The following is a 12,107-nucleotide window of genomic DNA, read 5'->3' as shown; positions in this document are numbered from 1 at the left end:
CCTTTGGCTCAGTGTCCCCTTCTGTGAAATGGGGTCTACAACGACAGTGAAGGTTCCCGTGAAGATCGGCCGGGGGACTGGCGCACGGCGAGCACTGGACGACCACTGGCTATTGTTCCTTCATGACACATTTACAGGATGCTCAGCGTCAGGCCACCCCGGCCACTGCGGACTCGGTTACGAGCCACGCCGTCAGGGTCCCTGTCCCCACAAAGCCGCCTTCTGCTGGACGGCGGGCAGCGGGCGATTTTTGCAAATACCGGGGGCAGGGTCGTGGTGTGCAGGCCACCTGAGGCTGGCACGTCTGAGCTGAAACCCGGAGAATGCAAAACCGTGATGTCACCATTACAGAGGCCACGAGGCCACCGGTCACCTGAACGCAGGCACACGTGCTGCGGATCGGGTGAGGTGCCAGGCAGCTCTCGGGCTTTTCCAGGACAGGAAAAGTGAGGCCAGAGAAACACATGCCACCCCCATGTCAAATTTAAGAGGCTGCCAAAAGATCTCTGTCATTAAGGTGACATTCTAATGCTTTTAAAAAGCCAAAATTGGGGCACCTGGGTGGCTCAGTTAGCTAAGGGTCCAACTTTGGCTCAGGTCGTGATCTCACCGTCAGAGCCCCGCGTCGGGCTCTGTGCTGACAGCTCAGAGCCTGGAGCCTGGAGCCTGCTTCGGGTTCTGTGTCTCCTTCTCTCTCTGCCCCTCCCCCACTCTCTCTCTCTCTCTCTCTCTCTCTCTCTCTCTCAAAAATAAATAAACTTAATTTATTTTATTTTATGTTTAATTAATATTTTGTATTTATAAAATAAAAAGTAAAAATTCAAAATTAACGGAAGCATGCATGGTGACCAAAATATGAGCATTCGAGGTACAGACAGGGTCAGTGGTACTGACTTTTCCTTCGGCCTCGGGCTCGTGTGCAGCTGGGCACGGCTTCTGGCCCCTTTTGTAGGTGGGTGACAGTGGAGCTGGCTCAAGAAGGGACACGGCTTTGCCTCGGGTGGGTTGCAGGTGGGCTCGAGGAGCTGTGGGGGGCGGGTTGCCGGGGAGCCTATGGGGCTGTGGGCAGGGCCATGGGGGGGCTCTTGGGGCTGTGGGCGGGGCTGTGGGCACAGCTGTAAGCTGTGCGCCCCCAAGCCCACAGGGGAGCTTGTTAAGGTCAGTAGGCAGAGGAAGGCTGCCCTGGTCCTTGAGGGTCCTGTGCTGTAAGTGGGTCTCACCAAGGCGAACAGAGCTGCCCGGGCCCCTGGCCGCCCCAGCAGCCACTCCCACCAGCCCTGTGCTTCACGACCGTGACCTCCTTCCCAACAGGGGCCGGTTGTTGCCACAAGGTTATGGCGGTGTCACCCGGACCCACACGCCCTCCAGGTATTGATGGGGCTCCCACCTCCAGGTAATGTGCATCCCACCCCATCCCTGGCCTCCTGGAACTCCAGACCCAGCTGGGGACAGGAGACCCACCCAGCTAATGACCCCTGAGTTTCTAGCTACAGCCACCCCTCCTTCTAGGCTCCAGACCCTACGGCCAAACATCTAGAAGCCGTCTCCACGGGGTTGCCCCACGGCCACCTCGACTCCACTGGACCAGACCGATCTCCGCACCCCACCCGATTGTGCCAGCCAGAAACCAGGGGTCACCCCTGACCCACCTGCAGGGGGTCGCGGGTCCGTGTCAACCTCCTGAGTCCGTTCCCAGGCAGGTGGCAGCTTCTCACCTGGGGCCAGCCGTTCCCCAAGTACAGCTGCCCTCTGCATGCTTGCAAGCTGTTGAGGACTCCCCCAAAAACCCACATAAGTGTGTTAGATCAGCCACTATAATGGTACTTACTGATGAGTGTATGCAAAACTAAAACTTCGGGGAAGTGTTTGAACAATTACGTCCATTCTTTGAAAAACAGCAGTAACATCAGCACCCTACTTCCGGCCACGCACCCAGGGAGCAGAGAGCAGGTTCCCCAAGGGTTAACTGTGCACCGCTGTTCACAGCAGCATTCTTCACCCAGCCAGAAGGAGCGGGCCACCCGAGTGCCCACTGATGGACGGACAGATAGACGTGTGCGGTCTGCACACACAATTCAGCCTTAAAGAGGAAGTGTAGGGGCGCCCGGCTGGATCCATCGGTGGACTGGGGGGAGCTCGGTGCGTGGGGGTGGGCCGGGGGCTGAGGTGGGGAGGCTGGGGACGGGGGGGGGGGGGGGAGGGCGGGGACTGGGGGTTTCGGTGCATGGGGGCTGGGCCGGGCGTGGGAGCGGGGGAGCTGGTGTTCGGTGGGGACAGAGCCTCAGCGTCGCAAGATGAAGAGAGTCCAGGGGACAGACAGCAGGGCTGGCTACAGACGGCGTGCGTGTACTTAAACCACTGAGCTCTCGAGAGTTAGGATGGCAAATTCTGCATTTGTACATGTCTTACCACAGTTTATAAGATCTCATCAGACAGCAACAAACGTATTACGTGCCGACGTGTTAAAACAGAAACTAGCCCAAATCATCACCCCCGAGGCTTGACTCCCTTCCATCCTTTCCCGAGAACTTCACCTTTGGTTTTGACTTGAACGACAGAAAGGGACTGGCCCACACATTGACCCTGGAGCCCGAGCCCCAGGCAAGTCTGTTGGGTTCCAGGGACCAGGCCCTGGTATCTTTTGGGGACCGTGACCCCGCCCCCTGCGACGTCTGTCTCCCTGGATCGCTCAAGGCGCGTGGGACCGTGCTCCCGACATATGGATGCGCCCTTGTCTTTGCTCCAGACAGATGAGCCTTATTCTAAAAAGTATTTGTCCTCATAACCTAACAACACAGCCATGCTGTTCGGACTCCTGTAACAAAGGAGCAGCTCTGACGGGACAGGCTCTCACTAGGTGGTAACACCATCCTACGGAGTGACGTCGTATGAGCCCCAGGCCAAGCGAGCGTTGGTCATCTTGTTTAGACTCAAAGGCTCTCTGTGCCGTGGTAATAAGCATCACTGAGCTTGCCATCTCGCCAACATGGCGGTGCCCTTGTACTCTAAGTCACACGGCCTGATTACACGGAACTCAAAATTTGACCTGAAACACCATTGAGGTAAAGGCTGACCTTCACCGGCACTCGGTGCTGTTTTGTCCAAACGATGTACACTCAGGAACATTTCCCCGAACCTTCTGTTTCCACCTGGCTAAAGGAACTAAGAAATGAACAACCCGGGGTCTAACGCTCACGTGGCGCCTGGCGGGCTGCGAAAGCCGGGGCGAGACGCTGGGGGTGGGGGGACAGAGAGACAGAGGCAGGGAGACATGGGCTGTCCCCAGACTGTCACCAGAGCCACTGGGGGTGGGGGGACAGAGAGACAGAAGCGGGGAGACATGGGTGTCACCAGACTGTCACCAGAGCCACTGGGGGTGGGGAGACAGAGAGACAGAGGCGGGGAGACATGGGCTGTCCCCAGACTGTCACCGGAGCCACTGGGGGTGGGGGAACAGAGAGACAGAAATGGGGAGACATGGGTGTCCCCAGACTGTCACCAGAGCCACTGGGGGTGGGGGGACAGAGAGACAGAAGCGGGGAGACATGGGTGTCCCCAGACTGTCACCAGAGCCACTGGGGGTGGGGGGACAGAGAGACAGAGGCGGGGAGACATGGATGTCCCCAGACTGTCACCAGAGCCACTGGGGAGATGGAGAGACAGAAACGGACTGCAGCACAGTGACAACCAGCTTTCCGTCAAGGGCATGCGGGCCACCTGTGGGGTGAGGTTCTGGGGACACGAAACGAGGGCCAGTTTACCAGTGGGGGCGGTGGTGCCCAAAATCACCTCTGTGTCCAGGCAGGGCGGGGCCTTTCCGCGTTTCTGTCCCCTCGACTCGCTTTCTTACGGGCTCACCTGCTTACTTCTCAGACAAGAATGTCACCTTATAAGCAGCTGAAATTCCCAGACCAGCGCTGCGGGGGTCATGTGGGTGACCCCCTGCCAGGCCCTGGACATTCGTCCCTCCCTTGGGGACTTCCCGCCTCCTTCCTATAAAACCTCCCACTGGGGACCACACTCTGCTTGCGGCCCTATCCGTGAATTGTTTCATAAAACCAATTACACCTCCACACTTACTCGGTTGACTGTCGTTTCTCAACAGACATAAAGAGCTCGTTTGTTAATGAAAACTCACTGAATTCCGCCCCCCCAAAAATAACTCAGTGAGAAAAATGGCATTGTTTTACATTTTTGCAAATCTCTTTCGTGTCTGGCCGAAGCAAAAACGCAGGATTCCCGTGTCTGCTTCCGTGTTCGATGTGTCACACACGATGTGGCGTCTGGAAAACTCTACGCTCGTGAAAACCAGAGAACGGCCAGTGTGCCAGCGTTCGTCTGACAGTCGTCTCTCCCTTCATTACACAGTTGTCAGTGTGCAAGAGGGTGGAAACGCAGTCCTGCATCAGCCACCGCCCAGCGCGGTCCACAGGGCTGCTTGCTGAGTAAATGGACCACATCCTGCCATTCAAAATGTGCCCCCTAAACCCGCAACGTCAGCATCACCTGGGACCTGATCACGAATGTGGGATCTGGGTCCGCCCCAGGCCTCCTGAATCAGGGTCGAGTTTCAACACCTCCAGGAGGGTTGTTTCAGAAGCCGGGCCCGGGGAATAACGTGCCCAAGCCTCACCAGGCACACGTGAGCAGAGGTCCACCCGGCCCCTGGACACGGCCACGTTCACTTCCGTGACCTCATCACCCCCTAGCCCCGCATGTGCCCACCGGGCCGCGCCATTGGCTGGCCTCAGTTATGGGACGGTGGCGGGCAGATGTGCCCCCGAAGGTGTCCACCCCCCAACCCCTGGATCCTGTGAATATAGTATGTTGGCCAGAGGGGCTTTGCAGAGTTAATTAAGGTTATAGGCTTTAAAATAGGAAGATTAGCCTTATCACGTGGCCCAGTCTAATCTCACACGTCCTTAAAGGTAGAGCACTTTCAGGGACACCCGGGTGGCTCAGTCAGTTGAACGTCCAACTCTGGATTTCGACTCAGGCCATGATCTCACAGTGTGGGATCGAGCCCTGCGTCAGGCTCTGGGGGATGCTCTCTCTCCCTCTCTCTCTGCTCCTCCCCAGCCCCTGCTGTCTTTCTCTCTCAGAATAAAAAGAAAACAAGTAGAGAGCTTTCTCCAGCTGGAGGCAGAGAGACGGTGCAGAGGTGAAGTCAGAGAGTTGTAAGTGTGAGAAGGAGGACTCCCTGCCCCCACTGGCTGGAAGACGGTGACGGAGACGCAGGTGGCCTTGTGCTGACGGCCAGCAAGGACCCGGGGCCCTCAGCCCCACAACTGCAGGAAGTAAATTCTGCCTGAGTCTGAATGAGTTGGGGGAAGATTCTCCCCCAGAACCTCTAGATAAAAGCCCAGGCCCACGGACCCCCTGACTCTGGTCTTGAGACCAGCCCAGGGGGATGGGCCACGTCCCCCAGAACCACGGACCTCCAGGATGGAAGAAGATACGTTTGTGTTGTTTTGAGCCCCTAAGGGCGTGATAAGTTGCTACGGCAGCGACGGGAAGCTTCTACAAGCACCCGCCACGCCCGACCCGCTGTGCGAGTCCCAGGGGCGCCATCACCCCCGCTGCACAGGGAAGGAACCCCGACTGTCCCACGGCAGTGTGCCCCGGGTATACAGTGACTGCCAGCGCGGGGTCTGACGTCAGCTCTGCAGCCCTCGGCCCTGGGCCACCTCCCGGCCCCCGTCACGCTCTCCCCTCCTCCTGGAGCACCACCCTTGGCGTCCCCTTCCTGCCTCCCCAGACCCCACCCTCTGGCAATGCCCTTCTCTCCGGGAAATCTTCCTTAATTCTCTCCAGTCCCGGGCTTCATCTGTCCCATCTCGGGGTGACCTCTGTGTCATGCCGCAGACCTGTGTCACCGCCTCCCACGAGACCCCACCCGGGGTCCCCACCCGGAACCCACCTGGGATGCTCCCTCTCCCTCTCTCTCTGCCCCTCCCCGCCCTCAAACAAAATTTAAAAAAAAAAAAAAAAAAAAGCCGGACGGACGGCCACCGAGCACCTGAGACAATGCTCAACAGTACGAGTCATGAAGGAAATGCAAATCACAACCGCCACGCGGCTTCACGCCCACTGCGAGGTCTGCGGTCACATCCCAAACCCCCAGAAAATCACGAGTCCCTGCGAGACAAGTGCAGACCCGCGTTCACCGCTGGTGGGACTGAAACATGACACACAGCCTCTGTGGGGAAAACGGTCTGGCGGGTCCTCGGGGAGTCAGACAGCGCTACGCCGTGATGCCCCTGCCAGGACCCCACCCCCGGGGGAAAAAAAACACGTGTTCGCACAGAAACCTGTGCGCGGACGTTGCCAGCAGCAGCCTCCACGATAACCCCGAAGCGAAGACCACGCACGTGTCCACGGGTGGACGGTGGAACAGACGAAGCGTGGCGTCTCCACGCAGGGACCGTCCCTCGGCCTTAAACAAACATCGGGGCCCCCGGCCGGCTCTTGATCTCAGGGTGGGGAGTTCCAGCCCCGCGCTGGGGGTACAGGTGACCCGAAAAGGCATCGATCGATACGTGCTACGGTTCGGATGGACCTCGAGACCATGATGCTAAGCCAAAGAAGGCAATTACGAAACGTCACCCGGTAAATGTCACACGGCATAGAATTCCTTTTATGCCAAGTGTCCAGAGCAGGCAAATGTTTGCAGGCAGAAAACAGGTTAGTGGCTGCTGGGGAATTTGGGGTGGAGGAAGCCGGGAGTGGTTACTTAATGGGCGTGGGCTGTTCCGTGGAGATAACAAAGTTTTGAAACTCGGCCCACGTGGTGGTTGCATAACCCTATGAACTCCCAAGTGCCACCGAAATGGCTCACTTCATTTTATTTGAATTTCGGTACAAACAAGAGAGAGAGAGACACAAAGAAACTGAGCGCCGGTGTCGGGAGAAAAGCGCGGCAGCCGAGGTCAGAAGCGGTTTAGATCTGTTCGTGGCCTGCCTCTGCGTGGTCACTCGAAAACGGTGGGTCGTGCGCTGCACAGACCTCACGGTGGTTAGAAAACGGAACAAGAGGAAGGGGTCGGGCCAGAGAGAGCTCTCGGGGGGGGGCCGTGTCTCCCACGGGACCTCCAAGGGGTGGAAACCCCAGGTTTCTGGCTGGGAGGAGAGGAGGGGCCGGGTGTCCGAGGAGGAAGGGTCTGAGTGACCGCTGGCGGGACGGGGACCAGGCAGGGGCAGGAGAGGCGCCTGGGCCCCCCCGCCCCGTGAGGCTGGCCAGGGGTCGCCCGGGTGCACCAAGCACGGCTACCGTCTCGCCAGTCCGGGCACCCGGCCGGCTCCCCGTCGGCCCTCATCTCGCCACCTGCGACTGCGAGTGTTTGCCGTGTAACTGTCACCCACACTCAGGCCCAGTTGACTCACGCCCCCCACGAGGCAAGGCCACTCCTCCTTGCCGGGAAGGGAGGTCAGGAATGTCCCGCTCGCACGGCCGGGGCAGGGCAAAGCTACTGGTCCTCTTCTGGGTCGGGGGCCCCTGCACGGCCCCACCTGCGGCTTCCTGCCCCCTGGTTCCCAACGAGCCTCGCGCCCGACCACAAACCCTGACGTCCGTGCTTGTTCCTCTCACGGCAAGGGCAAGCCACTTCGGGGGGTGGGCACAGCACCTCCAAACCTCCCTCAGCCAGACGCCCCTCAGGTGTCACTTGTAACGCCCGAGCCTGTCACCATCTGACCCCGAATAAGTGAGGCCAACTATTTCTAGTGCTACATTCGTGCTGTGCTTGCTGTATGCCGGGCCCAGGGCTTGAGCTCCAACACCCCAGCATTTTTATCTTCATTTCACCGCCGAGGGCAAGATACAGGAAACCCGACTTTCAAAACACTTAGCCACCAGGACGGCTTGGGCACTGATCCCTCAGACTAGCAGCCAAACAGGTGCAAACCGGCTGAAAATCGCTCAGTTCCACAAGGCGCTCTCACGAACGGTAAAGGATGCAGACTATTAATTGGGGGGTTCTGGAAGGGGAAGTTTCTGTAAGGGAGAGAGGACAAGCGAGGAGAGTAGGGAGGGAGCTGGGGGATGTGCAGGACGGGGAGCTCGCCTGTGCATGGTGCGGAGCGCGGTGCGGGTGGACGGACGTCTCACAGGAGGTGACCCTGCGTGACAGGGTCGGCGGTGAGAATCTGTGCACAACAGGAGACTGAAGGGGGCTCTGGAGGACAGATGAGTGGAGGCAGACATGCTCTGGGCTCTGGCCCCCCAGCTCCTGCCTCCCCCAGACGCAAGAGCAAAACGAACTAAGCAGGAGTAAGTTGCACAGAAGTGTGGGGGCTTGCGGAAGATTCCAGAAACTGCTGGTTCCCTCAAGGGGCCAAGACGAGGGCGAATGAAGCGACACATACCCCTCAGGCACAAAATGTAAGCGAGCGCCCAAAAGCTGGAGTAACCAAGATAAATAATATTTTAGGGCAATGTTTTTAAAAATCAAATATTAATGCAAAAAAAAAAAACCCCGTGATGAACAAAGTGTCAAACTTTAAAAACTAAAACAATGACGGGCTCTAACTCTTCCCTTGTACATGATGTACTGCCTTCGTCCCAGTCCTGGCGGCCTTGATGAAACGCGGCTTCCGGACTTTTCTGGAAGCCTTCGCCCTTCTTCTGGCTGCAGATGCAGTATCTTCACCAAGGGTGCTCGCTAACTTGTGGCCTCTCTCGTAGTTGGAGGACATCTCCAGGACAACTTCTCTGATCCACAGCACAGGAAGGGACCAAGTTGACAGAGGGTCTCCCGGTGGATGACAGAGCCAGCACAAGACCCGAGTTCCTATGAATCTCCCGGATGCAGACTTACTCCCTCCTGCATTCCTTACCTTTCCCGTTTGACAAGCTCTTCAGTCACTCACCTCTGTATCTACCCATCATCCACCCATCTCCTTCCTCCCTCCCTCCCTTCCTCTCTCCCATCCATCCATCGATCCATCCTTCCTTCCTTCCTTCTATCCACTCATCTATCCATCCATCCATTCATCCACCCATCCATCCATCCATCCATCCATCCATCCATCCTTCCTTCCTTCCATCCACTCATCTTTCCATCCATCCAATCAACCATCCATCCATTCATCCATCCAACCATCCATCCATCCAACCATCCATCCATCTCCTCCCTCCCTCCCATCCATCCATCCATCCATCCATCCATCCATCCATCCTTCCTTCCTTCTATCCACTCATCTATCCATCCATCCAATCAACCATCCATCCATTCATCCATCCAACCATCCATCCATGCATCCTTCTATACTTCCATCCCCTCCCTCCCTCCTTTCCTTCCCTCCTTCCCTCCCTCCAGCCAGCCATTGCTCCTTCTATCCACTCCACCATACAGGCCCCTCTACAGACAGTTGTCCACCCGACCACTTAACCAACGCCCTATCTTCCCGCTACACAAAGTCAGCACGTAGCTGTGGAAAAAGCTCCATCACTTGCCAGAAGGCCTACTGAACTTCCCCACGTCTCAGCTGCTTTATCTGGGAAGTGGGTACCTGTATGCTCCTACAAACCTCACAGGGTTTATAGGCATTAAATAGGCAAATCCACGTCGGTGGCAGCTACTATGTCATATTACATTGTTAATGCAGTTCCTACTATCACAAGACGCCAGAGGCGGGGTGCAAAAATGAATCTGGTGAGCCCTCAGCTTGTCTGCTAAGAGGTGGACTCTGACAGGTGACCACAGCCGGGGAGGCGGGGCAGGCTGCGGGTGATCCCCGAGGAATCAGGAGCTGTGGTTTGGTTGGTGCCCGACCCCTGCTGATGGCTAATTAGAAAGGAGGGCAGGCCTGGGGCTCGCTGTCATTGACCTGCTCCCGAGAGGACGATATCTACTTCATAGAATTGTGGGTTCAGCCGGCCAGCGGTTCGAACCCCAGCTCCATCACTTATCTGTGTGGCCTTAGGCGATCGCTTAAGTGCCTCGATCATTTCATCTGTAAAATGGGGATCAATAGTGAGGATGAGAAAGTTTGTTCACGTAAAGCCCTCGGAACTGGGTCTAACACATCCATAAGGGAGGTAACGACTCCTCTCTTAGCCCCCAGACCCCAGAAGCGCAAACTCGTGCCAGCCTCTGCATGCCCGGGAGCCTGAGAACGTGCCCACCACCTGCCACCAGAGGCACCAGTTAACCTGAACGTCTCACCTGCTGGGTGAGTTTCCTCCTGCTGCGTGACGAATCACCGCACAGGTAGGGGCTCAGGACAACACAGACATCATCTCATAGTTCTCAAGGTCAGAAGTCCATGTGGAGGTGACGGGCTCCCCTGCCTCCCCTGGAGGTGACGGGCGCATCTCCCTGCCTCTTCCTCTTCTGCTTTGAAGGGCCCACGTGATTGTCCTGGGGCCCTTGGGCAATCCGTTAACGTCAGCTGGCTGAAAGCCTTGATTTCGTCTGCAAAGTCCCTTCACAGCAGTGCTTGGACTGTGTCTGAACAAATAACCCAGGACGGAACTTTCGGGCCGCCGCCCGAGGGCCCAGCAGGGCTGTGCTGCCAGTGCCACCTCTGTAGAGGTACAGAGGACCGGAAGCACGGAGAGGCCATCCCAGAGGTGATTCCCAGAGGGAGCCAGACGTGCAGACAAACCCACCATGAAAACGAGTGTAGGCAGCAAAGGACACAGGGCACACGACTGAGCCCGTATCTGGGGCGAGTCACTTTTATGGTGCAAACCACTTGCCCGGGTCGCACCGTGAATCCTCAGTGGGACCAGACCCAGACACTGGTCTCCAGCTGACCAAGCCACCGCCTTCCTCACTGCATCTCACACCCTCCTGATCCACACCACAGGGTCACCGGGGCCCCAGCCCAGGGGGCAGGTCTTGGGTCAGAGGTCAGAGGCGCCTGGGATGGGCAGGTGCCGTGTTTCCTGCTGCGGGAGAGGCCAGCTGTGCGTCCTCCTGAGGCCGGGGACTTACCAAACCTCACTGCAGGGCAGTATCCGAGATCTTTGCCTCAAAGTGCACCAGAGGGACATCCAGACGGGAGCAAAGTCACAAACTGACAAAGATCCACTTTATCTGCCAGGACAGAGTCTGCAGGCACCGATGCCGGTTCTCCTGCAGAGTCAGTGTCCACACGCCGCAAGAGATCACCCTTAGGCCCCTTCCGTGCACGTTCCTGGGCCCCTACCCACCAGCCACATCCTAGGAGACAACCCTCATCCCCCCCCCCCCCCACCAACCTGGTCCCCTGGGGCCTCAGAGCACAGCCTGGGCTGAGAACTTTGGGAGAGAAAAGCCCTGGGGAGAGAGGTGGGAGCTGAGACAGAACGGCCCCACAGGCCCTGACCGCACCCCAAATTGCCTCTGGCTGCAAAAATGGAGAATGACAGACTGCAGTAGATCAAACCTGGGTTCAGATTCCCAACACACGCTTCCTGGGACAGTTACCACAAACTCTGGGGCCTCAGTTTCCCCATCCATAAAATGGGAGTGTGGGTGGGGGGTGAACAACCTGTGGCAAGTACAAAGGTGAAGAACATGGCCCCCAACGTGGGCGGGGGCGGGGGGAGCCTCACAAAACAAGTCCTATTAGCAGCTTCAGGGCCATTTTCTGCATTTGGCAAATCTGCAGAAAGAAGGAAGACTATATATGACTTGTAAGTTCATTCCAACGTGGTTAATGAGGACCAGAGATGGGAGTTCAGGGGGCGGGGGCGGGCGGGAGAGATGGGGGGCTGCGGGGCAGGCGGGGGAGAGGGGGGACTGCGGGACAGGGGGGCAGGCAGGGAGATGAGGGGCTGCGGGGGGTGGGGGCCGGTGGGGGAGATGGGGGGTTGCGGGGGTTGGGGGCGGACGGTGGAGATAGGGGCATCCGGGGGTGGGGGCGGGCAGGGAGACGAGGTCACGCTGTGACTGCCCCGCAGCAACCCCTGCCCGCGAAGGCCTTCCTTGCACCGTAGGAGGAAGAGGCGGCAGAGCGCGCACCACAGGTGCGTCTCCTCATCGGGCGCAGGGTGTCCCGGAGCCCCGCCCCCGGAGCCCCGCCCCCGGAGCCCCGCCCCCGCCTGGAGCCCCGCCCCCGCCTGGAGCCCCGCCCCATCCCCGGTGCCCCTCCCCCATGGAGCCCCGCCCCCCGGTGCC

The 12,107-nt window shown here is 58.2% G+C and overlaps 1 long non-coding RNA gene across 1 annotated transcript; it reads left to right on the top strand.

Annotated features, from left to right (window-relative positions):
* Positions 1-6,106: 6,106 nt before the first annotated feature.
* On the top strand, positions 6,107-11,496 carry LOC131515896 (uncharacterized). Its single transcript, XR_009263732.1, has 3 exons — positions 6,107-7,946; positions 8,684-9,502; positions 10,059-11,496. It is a non-coding gene; the product is annotated as an uncharacterized LOC131515896 (long non-coding RNA).
* The last annotated feature ends 611 nt before the right edge of the window (positions 11,497-12,107 follow it).

The sequence above is a fragment of the Neofelis nebulosa genome, chromosome 7 (genome assembly GCF_028018385.1).
Source record: "Neofelis nebulosa isolate mNeoNeb1 chromosome 7, mNeoNeb1.pri, whole genome shotgun sequence".
NCBI lineage: Eukaryota > Metazoa > Chordata > Mammalia > Carnivora > Felidae > Neofelis > Neofelis nebulosa.
This window is presented reverse-complemented; position numbering and strand designations above follow the sequence as displayed.